This window comes from Hemitrygon akajei, chromosome 5 (assembly GCF_048418815.1).
Source record: "Hemitrygon akajei chromosome 5, sHemAka1.3, whole genome shotgun sequence".
In the NCBI taxonomy this organism is placed as follows: domain Eukaryota; kingdom Metazoa; phylum Chordata; class Chondrichthyes; order Myliobatiformes; family Dasyatidae; genus Hemitrygon; species Hemitrygon akajei.
Window position 1 is genome coordinate 10,587,160 of NC_133128.1, and position 12,155 is coordinate 10,599,314.

Genomic DNA, 12,155 nt, shown 5'->3' on the forward strand with positions numbered 1-12,155 from the left:
GGAAAATCTTGCCTGATGAACCCGTTGGAATTCTTTGAAGACATTACAAGTAGGATAGATTAAGGGGATGCAGTGGATGTTGTATATTTGGACTTTCAGAAGGCCTTTGACAAGGTGCCGCACATGAAGTTGCTTACCAAGTTAAGAGCCCATGGTACTACAGGGAAGTTACTAACATGGTTAGAGCATTGGCTGATTGGTAGGAGGCAGTGTGTGGGAAGAAAAAGATCCTAGTCATGTTGGCTGCCAGTGACTAGTGGTTTTCCGTAGGGATCGGTGTTGGGACCACTTCTTTTTATGCTGTATATCAATGATTTAAATGATGGAACAGATGGCTTTGTTGCCAAGGTTGCAGATGATATGAAGATTTGTGGAAGGACAGGTAGTTTTGAGGAAGTAGGTAGGCTGCTCAAGGACTTACACAGATTAGGAGAATGGGCAAGGAAGTGGAAAATGAAAGGAAATGTTGGAAAATGCATGGTCATACACTTTGGTAGTAGCGATAAATGTACGGACTATAAAAGTAAACTGATCAAGATTTATTTATTATTAATTCTATATTATGTATTGTATTGAACTGCTGCTACTAAGTTAACAAATTTCACATCATATGCCGGTGATAATAAACCTGATTCTGATTCAGACTATTTTCTAAATGGAGACAAAATACTAAAAACTGAGGCACAAAGGGACTGGGAGTCCTGGTGCAGGATTCCCTAAAGGTTAACTTGCAGGCTGAGTTGGTGGTGAGGAAGGTAAATGCAATGTTAGCATTCATTTCAGGAGTTCTAGAATACAAGAGCAGGGATGTGATGCTGAGTCTCTATAAGGTACTAGTGAGGCCTCACCTTGAGTATTGAGAACAGTTTTGGGCTCCTCATCTAAGAAAAGATGTGCTGGCATTGGAGAGGGTTCAGAGGAAGTTCATAAGAGCCTGGGTCTGTACTTGCTGGATTTTAGAAGGATGAAGGGAGATCTCATTGAAATGTTTCGAATGTTAACAGGCCTAGACAGAGTAGATGTGGAAAGGATGTTTCCTAAGGTGGGGGAGTCTACGACAAGAGGGCACAGCCACAGTATAGAGGAGTGTTCACTTAAAACAGAGATGCAGAGAAATTTCTTCAGCCAGATAGTGGTGAATTTTTGGAATTTTACAACAGGCAGCTGTGGAAGCAAGATCTTTGGGTGCATTTAGGGCAGAGATTGATTGGTTCCCGATTGGACACGACATCAAAGGTTATGAGCAAATGGGGTTGAGGAGGAGAAAAAAGCATCAGCCATGATTGAATGGAGAAGCAGACTCGAAGGGCTAAATGACCCAATTCTGCTCCTATGTCTTATGGTCTTATGTCTGTCCATGGTCTCTTCTACTGCTATGATGAAGCCAAACACAAAATGGAAGAGCAACCCTATTCATAGCATCAGGATGGAGGCTAACTAGGTGGAATATGATATGTTGTTCCTCCACAGAAGATGATATCTGTGTTTGGCCTCATCATGGCAGCAGAGAAGGCCATAAACAAACATATTGGATTGGTAAAGGGATGTCAAAATAAAATTGGTGGCCACCAGCAGACCTTTCCTCTTATTTTCAACAGAGTGAATGCGCTCGACAACGTAGTCCCTAATCTCTGCCATGTATCACCAATGTTGAGGAGGCTGCACCTCGGAACACTGGATATAATCGATGGCCCCGATAAACTCGCATATGATACTGATGGCATGAACTTCGATTTCTCCAGCTTCTGATAATTTCTCCATTCTCGTTCATTACTCTTTTCCTCCACCATCTTCTTGTTCTGTTTTATCATCATCATCATTAATGCAGTGTCTATGACGTGAACGATCATGGCCTTTCCATGATCAGGATGCTAACCAGGTGGTACCCCTTGCCCAAGGGCGACTTGAAGGCCAGTGGAGGGAAGGAGCACCTTACACCTCTTTTTATAAAGATGCATCTTCATCCCACCACTCTATCTCTTTTCTTTTCAGCCCCGAAGAAAGTGTTCAGCTCATAACATTGATTATTTTTCATTTCCTTAGAAAGTGCTTGACCTGCTGAGTTCTTCCAGCATGTAAGACCATCAGACATAGGAGCATAATAAGGCCATTTGGCTCATCAAGTCTGCTCCATCTTTTAATCATGGCTGATCCTTTTTACCCCTTCACAGCTCCACTCCCCAGCCTTCTCCCTATAACCTTTCATGCAGTGTCCAAACAATCTCTGCCTTAAATACTCCCTATGACCTGACCTCCACAGCAGCCTGCGGTAATAAATTCCACAAATTCAACACCCCCGGCTAAAGAAATTTCTCCACTTCTCTGTTTTAAATAGACAAACTTCTATCCTGAGGCTGTGCATTTCCAGCAACTGCAAAATCTTTTGTGTTTATGATTCGCTGCTGTATATTTAGTTCAACATTCCCGTGTCGTGACATGGTTAAACAAGGATAGACTATTGGCTGTGACGGCACTCTGCAGGAAGCCTGGTGGAGACGCTGTCTGTCTGAGATGGGTCAGGTTGTCTCCAGTTCATTCGCTTCATTCCAAGGTGCATATTAGATCAAAGCTTGAAGGAAACTCTTTTTATTGCACATTCTTGGCATCACGTGACAAGACATCAAAGGACAAGGTTTCAGATATTTGTGGAAGGGCTAGGATAGGATTCTTTAGAACAATATTCTTTTCATAATAACGACATTTAAAAGACACTTGTGCAGGTCTATGCATAGGAAATAATCAGAGGGATATGGGCCATGTGTGGACCAATGAGACTGGGTTAGTGAATCTAGGTCAGCATGGATGAGTTCATAAGCAATAGTAGGTGTATTGTCACTGACATATGGCATGATTTTTTTGTAGCAGCAATACAGTAGAAGACAGTAAAAAATTACTGTAAGTTAAAATAAAAACAAATAATAAATGGTGTAATAAAGAGGGCTAGTGAGGTAGTGTTAATGAACTTACAACAAAATTATTAAATAAATAATAGAAAAGAGAAATACGAAGGTATTTCACATGGGTTCAATGTCCTTAATGATGGCTGCTGCTTTCTTGAGGCACCGCCTCTTCAAGATGTCCTCAATAGTGGGGAGGGTGGTGTCTGTGACCAAGATCGCAGAGTCTACGCCCTCAGCAGCCTCATTCAAAGTGCCCATTTTGTGGTGTATCATGGCGGCTCTATAATAGGAAAGAGTCTTTGGTCAAGTGTTTTCAGGATAGTCAAATTCTAGCACCTTGGCGCTGAAAAGGCGCCAGGTTTTTTTAGTGCATCACGGAGTTGCAAAGCACAGAAATGGGCTCTAGTGCCCACTATGAATATTCCAACCTCTGCCCAGTTGTGCAAGGTCCTGTATTAGCTTCTCACAACACAGAGAATTTTACAGCACAAGGAGGTATTTCATAAACCAGTGTGGAGAACTCACCTCAACACTGAATTCAGAATTTTCAAGGACCTTGTATCTCTATTCCCCAGGATTATTTATTTGTTTGTTTGTTTACTTGATACCTGATTTTTTTCTTTGCATGGATGGAGAGGGTCCTTGATGATGGATGCTGCTTTCTTCACATTTGTTTAAACTTTGCAAAGACTGTACACATGAAGCTACAGTTCAGTGTCAGGAAATGTGACACGCCAGGTAAATCAGCTCTCATCAGCCCTGCTCTGCTGTGAAGCAATGCCTTTGCTCCCTGACCTGGCCTACCAGATGTTTACAGCATCTCTCTCTCTGTTTGTGTTTCTAGTTTGCAGTGTTCTGACTTTGGTTTAAACCGCTTTGATTTCGCATTCTAAACACTGAGTTTTATGCACCGGGAGTGTCCTGAATCTGATGATGTGGGACCTGAGGCTCCTGCACCTCCTTTCTGATGGGCCCCAGATGATTTATGCTGCTTCCTTGTGCCAGCGCTCTTTACTGATGTGCTCGTAGGTGGGGAGAGCTTTATCTTTGATGGACTGAGCTGAATCCAATACTTTTTGTAGTCTTTCCCATTCTCTGACTTAACTGACATGACATTTGTAAGTCTGTGGAGGAAGTGCAGTATAAAAATATCCAGTTACTATAAACTAAAAAAAAATAAATATACACTTCAAAATGAAAGGAAGAACAGGATGGGGTTCTTGGACCAACCATAAATCTAATGGCAGAAGGGAAGTACTTACTTACTGCCCATTATGCCACTGGCATTTAGAGCAGCAATAAACGTCTTCCATCTCTGTCTGACCATAATGTCGCACACTGGCATAGGATTCTTCTTTGCTGTTTCTATTACCACTCTTAGTCTGCTCTCTACCTTTTGACCTGTTTGGCTTATGGATGACCCTACCAAGAGCCAAAACATAAAGCCCTGACTCCAGCCAACATAGCTCTCTGGGTTATCGAGGTATGTAAGCTTCCAAGCCCTACAACAAAGTTGTGGTCCTCTTGGAGGATGGAGGGGAAGTGTCTGTTTCTGAATCTCCGAGTGTCGGACTTTAGGCTTGTCTACCTCCTCCCTGATGGTAGAAACAAGAAGAAAGGATGCCACAGATGACCAGCATCCTTAGTGAAAGCTGCCAACTTCTTGAGGAACTGCCTCATGAAGATGCCCCTGATGGTGAGTGGGTTGTGCCGCAGACCGACTTGCTGGGTATGTCCTGCAGCCCTGCAATTTATAATGCATTGTATTCCTTCTCTGTCTTAATCTATTTGACCAAACGTCACCTGATACATATCCCTATGGCAATCCTGAACATGTGCACTGCCTTTGCCCTGTCCATCTCTCCATTACCAATACTGAAACTTAATCCTAAATTGCCTCCAACTTCTCCAGTATGATGAAGTGTTTTTGATCTGAAGTATCAACTCTCTTTTTGCTTTCCAAAGATGCTGTCATCACTTTCTGTGGTTCTCCATTTTTTTTTCATTTTGCTTTGTCACATGCAGAACAGAACAGCTCTAAAGATGTTAACACAAATTTTATAAGTATGATTAAAGACATGAAGAGCTTTGATCACAAAAAATTCTATTATTGTAAGGATGTTACTAGTAGTATTTTAAGCTGACAACGAAACATCGTCACATATCACCAGTGCTATCCTGTTAGCAATACAACTCTTGTTTTCAGTATTGTTAATATTTTATTTGCATAATTTGTCTTCTTTTGCATGCTGTTTGTCATTCAGTCTGTTTATATAACACATAACACTAAGTGGCAGAAAACGCTGGAGGGAGTTGTGTACAGGCCACCTAACAGTAGTAGTGAGGTTGGGGATGGCATTAAACAGGAAATTAGAAATGCATGCAATAAAGGAACAGTAGTTATAATGGGTGACTTCAATCTACATATAGATTGGGTGAACCAAATTGGTAAGGGTGCTGAGGAAGAGGATTTCTTGGAATGTATGCAGGATGGTTTTCTGAACCAACATGTCGAGGAACCAACTAGAGAGCAGGCCATTCTAGATTGGGTATTGAGCAATGAGGAAGGGTTAGTTAGCAATCTTGTCGTGCGAGGCCCCTTGGCTAAGAGTGACCATAATATGGTGGAATTCTTCATTAAGATGGAGAGTGACATAGTTAATTCAGAAACAAAGGTTCTGAACTGAAAGAAGGGTAACTTTGAAGGTATGAGACATGAATTAGCTAAGATAGACTGGCAAATGATACTTAAAGGGTTGACAGTGGATATGCAATGGCAAGCATTTAAAGATTGCATGGATGAACTACAACAATTGTTCATCCCAGTTTGGCAAAAGAATAAACCAGGGAAGGTAGTGCACCCATGGCTGACAAGGGAAATTAGGCATAGTATCAAGTCCAAAGAAGAAACATATAAATTAGCAAAAAAAAAAGCGGCACACCTGAGGTCTGGAAGAAATTCAGAGACCAGCAGAGGAGGACAAAGGGCTTAATTAGGAAAGGGAAAAAAGATTATGAGAGAAAGCTGGCAGGGAATATAAAAACTGACTGTAAAAGCTTTTATAGATACGTGAAAAGAAAAAGATTGGTCAAGACAAATGTAGGTCGTTTACAGTCAGAAACAGGTGAATTGATCATAGGGAACAAAGACATGACAGACCAATTGAATAACTACTTTGGTTCTATCTTCACTAAGGAGGACATAAATAATCTTCCGGAAATAGTAAGGGACCGAGGGTCTAGTGAGATGGAGGAACTGAGGGAAATACATGTTAGTAGGGAAGTGGTGTTAGGTAAATTGAAGGGATTAAAGGCAGATAAATCCCCAGGGCCAGATGGTCTGCATCCCAGAGTGCTTAAGGAAGTAGCCCAAGAAATAGTGGATGCATTAGTGATAATTGTTCAAAACTCCTTAGATTCTGGATTAGTTCCTGAGGATTGGAGGGTGGCTAATGTAACCCCACTTTTTAAAAAAGGAAGGCTTTTTAAAAAAGGAGGGAGAGAGAATCTGGGGAATTATAGACCGGTTAGTCTGACATTGGTGGTGGGGAAAATGCTAGAATCGGTTATCAAAGATGTGATAACAGCACATTTGGAAAGAGGTGAAATCATCGGACAAAGTCAGCATGGATTTGTGAAAGGAAAATCATGTCTGACGAATCTTATAGAATTTTTTGAAGATGTAACTAGTAGCGTGGATAGGGGAGAGCCAGTGGATGTGGTATATTTAGATTTTCAAAAGGCTTTTGACAAGGTCCCACACAGGAGATTAGTGTGCAAACTTAAAGCACATGGTATTGGGGGTTATGGTATTGATGTGGATAGAGAATTGGTTGGCAGACAGGAAGCAAAGAGTGGGAGTAAACGGGACCTTTTCAGAATGGTAGGCAGTGACTAGTGGGGTACCGCAAGGCTCAACAACTGGGGTCCCAGCACTTACAATATATATTATTGATTTAGACGAGGGAATTAAATGCAGCATCTCCAAGTTTGCGGATGACACGAAGCTGGGCGACGGTGTTAGCTATGAGGAGGATGCTAAGAGGATGCAAGGTGACTTGGATAGGTTCGGTGAGTGGGCAAATTCATGGCAGATGCAATTTAATGTGGATAAATGTGAGGTTATCCACTTTGGTTGCAAGAACAGGAAAACATTATCTGAACGGTGGCCGATTAGAAAAAGGGGAGATGCAACGAGACCTGGGTGTCATTGTGCACCAGTCATTGAAGGTGGGCATGCAGGTACAGCAGGCGGTGAAAAAGGCAAATGGTATGTTGGCATTCATAACAAAGATTTGAGTACAGGAGCAGGGAGGTTCTACTGCAGTTGTACAAGGCCTTGGTGAGACCACACCTAGAATATTGTGTGCAGTTTTGGTCCCCTAATCTGAGGAAAGACATCCTTGCCATAGAGGGAGTACAAAGAAGGTTCACCAGATTGATTCCTGGGATGGCAGGACTTTCATATGAAGAAAGACTGAATTGACTAGGCTTATACTCACTGGAATTTAGAAGATTGAGGGGGGATCTTATTGAAACGTATAAAATTCTAATGGAATTGGACAGGCTAGATGCAGGAAGATTGTTTCCGATGGTGGGGAAGTCCAGAACGAGGGGTCACAGTTTAAGGATAAAGGGGAAGCCTTTTAGGACCGAGATGAGGAAAACCTTCTTCACACAGAGAGTGGTGAATCTGTGGAATTCTCTGCCACAGGAAACAGTTCAGGCCAGTTCATTGGCTATATTTAAGAGGAAGTTAGATATGGCCCTTGTGGCTAAAAGGATCAGGGGGTATGGAGAGAAAGCAGGTACAGGGTTCTGAGTTGGATGATCAGCCATGATCATACTGAATGGCGGTGCAGGCTCAAAGGGCCGAATGGCCTACTCCTGCACCTATTTTCTATGTTTCTATGTTTCTATATACAGCACTATGCAAAAGTCTTAGGCAGATACATATAGCTAACTGTATTTGTCAACATGAAGCAGAGAGGGAGGTTGTAAATCTGGCAGGAGCAAAGGATGTCGGGAATGGGAAGCGTGGAGTGCCACAGTAAGGATGTGGAGAAGGTGGCAGAAAACGTGGGCCATGGGTAAAGGGTGTTGACGCATCCAGCCCTGAGACACTAGGCTAGTTCAATTGATTCTAAGCAATTGGTTTTTTGATCATTACAGAATGTCTCTCTGATGCTCCTCACTCTCTCTCCTATCCCTTCCTCTTTTCCCAACTATGATTTGCTTCTCCCTCCCCCTCCCCCCTTCCCACCATCAGTCCATAACAGAGACCTATATCAGAATCAGGTTTATCATCACTCACATATGTCATGGTATTTTGTGTGGCTGCGGCACTGTGCAGTACATAAAATTACTGCAGTACTGTGCAAAGGTCTTGGGTTCCATAACTATATCAATGTGCCTAAGACTTTTGCACAGTACAGAATATTTTTTTCATAAATTTTATTATATATCTTGACTTCCCTCTAAATGCCTGCAAGAAAATGAATCTCAAGTTAGTATATGATAACATACAGTATATATATTTTGATAATAAATTTTATTTCAACTTTAACGTGAATAGAAATAGTTTTACTTTTCTTACACAACAACAGAGAAGCCCACAATATTCAACAGAACAGCAATAGAAAAGCAAGCCCCTTTCCTCCCTCACAACTACATGCACACACATGCCTCCAGACCTTGTCAAGCTGCCTCTGGCCATCAGCTTCCAGTGGACTAACAGACTAGCAGTCACTGGGACTCTGACTGACCCAGTGGACTCGCAGGTTCACAGTCCCAGGACTTTGGACATCAGGCCTCGATTTCCCAACTCACCGACTTGGACTTAGGCTTTGGTCTTCAAACTTCAGCATCCACATGACCAAGGACCTCATGTAGTCTGTACACACCAGCTGTGTGGTGAAAAAGGCACAACAGCACCTCTTTCACCTCAGATGGTTGAGGAAGTTTGGTCCGGGCCCTCAAATCCCAAGAGATGTCTGCAGGAGCACAATTGAGAGTAACCTGGCTGGCTGCATCACTGCCTGGTATGGTAAATGTACCTCCCTTAATCGCAGAATTCTGCAGGGAGTGGTGCAGACAGCCCAGCGCATCTGTAGTTATGAACTTCACATGATTCAGGACAATTACAAAGACAGATGTGAGAAAAGGGCGTGAAGGATCATTGGGGACCTGAGTCACCCCATCCACAATCTATTTCAGCTGCTACCATCTGGGAAATGGTACCACAGCATAAAAGCCAGGACCGACAGGCTCCGAGACAGCTTCTTCCACCAGGCCATCGGACTGATTAACTCACACTGATCTGAGTGTATTTCTATGATACATTGACTGTTTTATTTATTATAAATTACTATGATTGCACATTGCACATTTAGATGGAGAGGTAATGTAAAGATTTTTACTCCTCGTGTATGTGAAGGATGTAAGAAATAAAGTCAGTTCAATTCAATTCAATAGGACTTGCTGAAGACGCGACCCCAAACTCCAAGTCTCAAATTCTGACTCACAGACTCGCTGACGTAAGAGGTCAATGGGCCTCGTGCCTTCTACTTGCATGGACCTCCAATCCCAGGGTCGCCCACAACTCTGGGACTTGTTCACTTGGTGGGATTGGGGGGGGTGTGGTCATCAGCCCTTGTCTTCACTGGTCTTCGTCTACAGCATTTACAACCAAAAGTTCACCATGGAAATTTCTGTTCAGCTGTGTGAGCAGGGCAGAGACCTAGACTCCAACCTTATCTCTAACTCACCTCCAGTTCTGTCACTTAACCTTAAAGAAGAAGAAAGCTCTTAACTCCGAGTGGAATCATCGGGACGCTGTCGTGATAGCGTTTTTTTTTTTAGCAGGCTTTCTTGTTTTTACGAGGCCGAGTTGCTAGCGTAACGCTCAACCCAGCATGGATGGAAAGCATGCAAGGGAGCCGGCTGGATTCGAACTTGGGAGCCTTCGCTCTGAAGTCCGGCGCTGATGCCACTACACCAACAGTTGGCATCACATTAGATTCAAGATGGCGGCGCGACGCAGCTTGCAGTGGCCACTCCGGAGCTGATTATCTGTTATTTGTGAAGCGGGGTGCTGTGCGCAATCATCGGTTGAAAATGGACGTGGGAGCACAGAGGAACATCTGGAAATCTCCAGGAAGACCTTCTTCGTTGCTGCTGTTGCTGTGAGGTCCGGGTCTCTGGTGGGAAGAACAGACCCCCAGACCTTGGGGTCGCGTTCCGATGGCCGTTGGCGGGGGCGTCTTAATACGCTCGGCAGAGGATGGTGCTTGGTGAAGCTGTGCCGGAGGGGATGGTCGGAGTTTCGAATGTCTCGGAATCCACTGCGGTCAGGTTGTTTTCATTGTGTGCTGCATCTGCGAGGCTGGGTCTGGTGGTGCCGTGGAAGTCCATAGCGGGGGTATTCCCTTCTGTCACCTGCGTGGGATGATGTGTCAATCGGGATGCTGAGGACTTGTGGAAACTGTGTGGTGATTTCTTTCGAACTTACAGTTTTTTAACATCTTTGGACTATTTTTACTGTGCCCATGGTCTGTTTTTTATCAATTATTCTATTGTTTGCAATGTTGTAACTATATGTTGTAACTATGTGGTTCTGTGCAGGTCTTGTAGCTTTAGTTTTTGGTCTTGTTTTGTCTGGTGGATTTGGAGCTCCTTTCCGGGGAACATGCTAAGACGGTAGCACAATATTAATATGCAGCAGCCTCTCCGGACTCTGGATTGGGGATTGCAAAACGTTACGTGGATTTTCTGGTGTAGTCTGTTTTGTCATATGCTTTCATGATATCATTCTGGAGGAATGTTGTCTCATTTTTTAACTGCATTGCATTTGTGGTTTTAACTGAACCTGAATAAGCTGACCTCTAACTTCCTGCTCCATCCCAAAACCCATCCCTGCAAACCTAAAAGTCAACTAAACCTGAGCCAGGACCTCAATGGACTTAATGGGCCTCAGTGGACTTGCAGCTTAGTGGCTACTGAGTGTATTTCTGAACGATTGTGGTCTTCTGCTGTTGTAGCCCATCCACTTCAAGGCTCAATGTGTTGTGCATTCAGAGATGCTCTTCTGCATACCACTGTTTCAATGTGTGGTTATTTGTGCTACAGTCACCCTCCTGTGAGCTTGAATCTGGCCATTCTCCTCTGAGCTCTCTCATTGACAAGTTGTTTTTGCTTTTGGAACTGCTGCTCACTTAGATGTTTTTTGCTTTTCTCACCATTTTTTGTAAACTCTAGAGTCTCTAAAAGATCAGATTTCTTCCCCATTCTGATGTCTGGTCTGAACAACAACTGAACTTCCTGACCATGTCTGCGTGCTTTCCTACATTGAGTTTCTGCCACATGATTGGCTGATGAAACATTTGCATTAACAAGCAGGTGTACCAGTACACTTAATAAAATGGCCAATGAGTGTGTACTCAAACATGATGACGGTTGGGGTTAAAGCTTGATGGCAACTGTATTAACCAACACTAATACAGAGAGCAGAGTCCACAACTTACAAACATTTCTGACACACCCAACGCCACATCCATCAGATCTGCTATTTAAATGTCACACATCAGTTAATGACATTCAGTTCAACTTTACTGATGTCCCATTTTATTATTTTCAAGCATCATTTACATCTTTGGCACTGCTGGATTATTATGTAGAATTGTTATTTTTTCAAAAGTTGTTCTTTTAATTTAACTTATGATGTTTACAATGTTTACATCATTATCTATATGTGTATTTTTTAGAATTGTGATACAGTTGATTCTGTACTTTTCTGGAAGCTTCTCAGTTTTTCTGCAGCAGATGTAAAATCACCAGAAAATGGCTATTTAATAAGTTAGTTGTTATCACTGAAATGTTATCTCCAGTCTGAATATGAGACAACCATGACTCATTTTTTTCTTGTCTTTCTTTATTCATTCTTATTCTTAGTGACATTTAATAAAACAACTCTAATCACCAAATTCTGTACCTCATTCTTAATTTCGGAAGAAGCTGTAGATGAGGGGTTCCCAACCTTTTTTTATGCCATGACACCTACCATTAATTGAGAGGTTGGTGGATCCTAGGTTGGGAACCCCTGCTCCAGATCAGTATCACCAGATGCAATAGCACCATCCATGAGTTAGTTGGCAGCTCCGTTGTCTGTGAGGATATTGTGATCAAGATCCACTGAAGAGTAGTCAAATGTTTTGGCTTCCAGCATGATGCTGGGGTGGGGGTGGGGGGGGGGGGCTG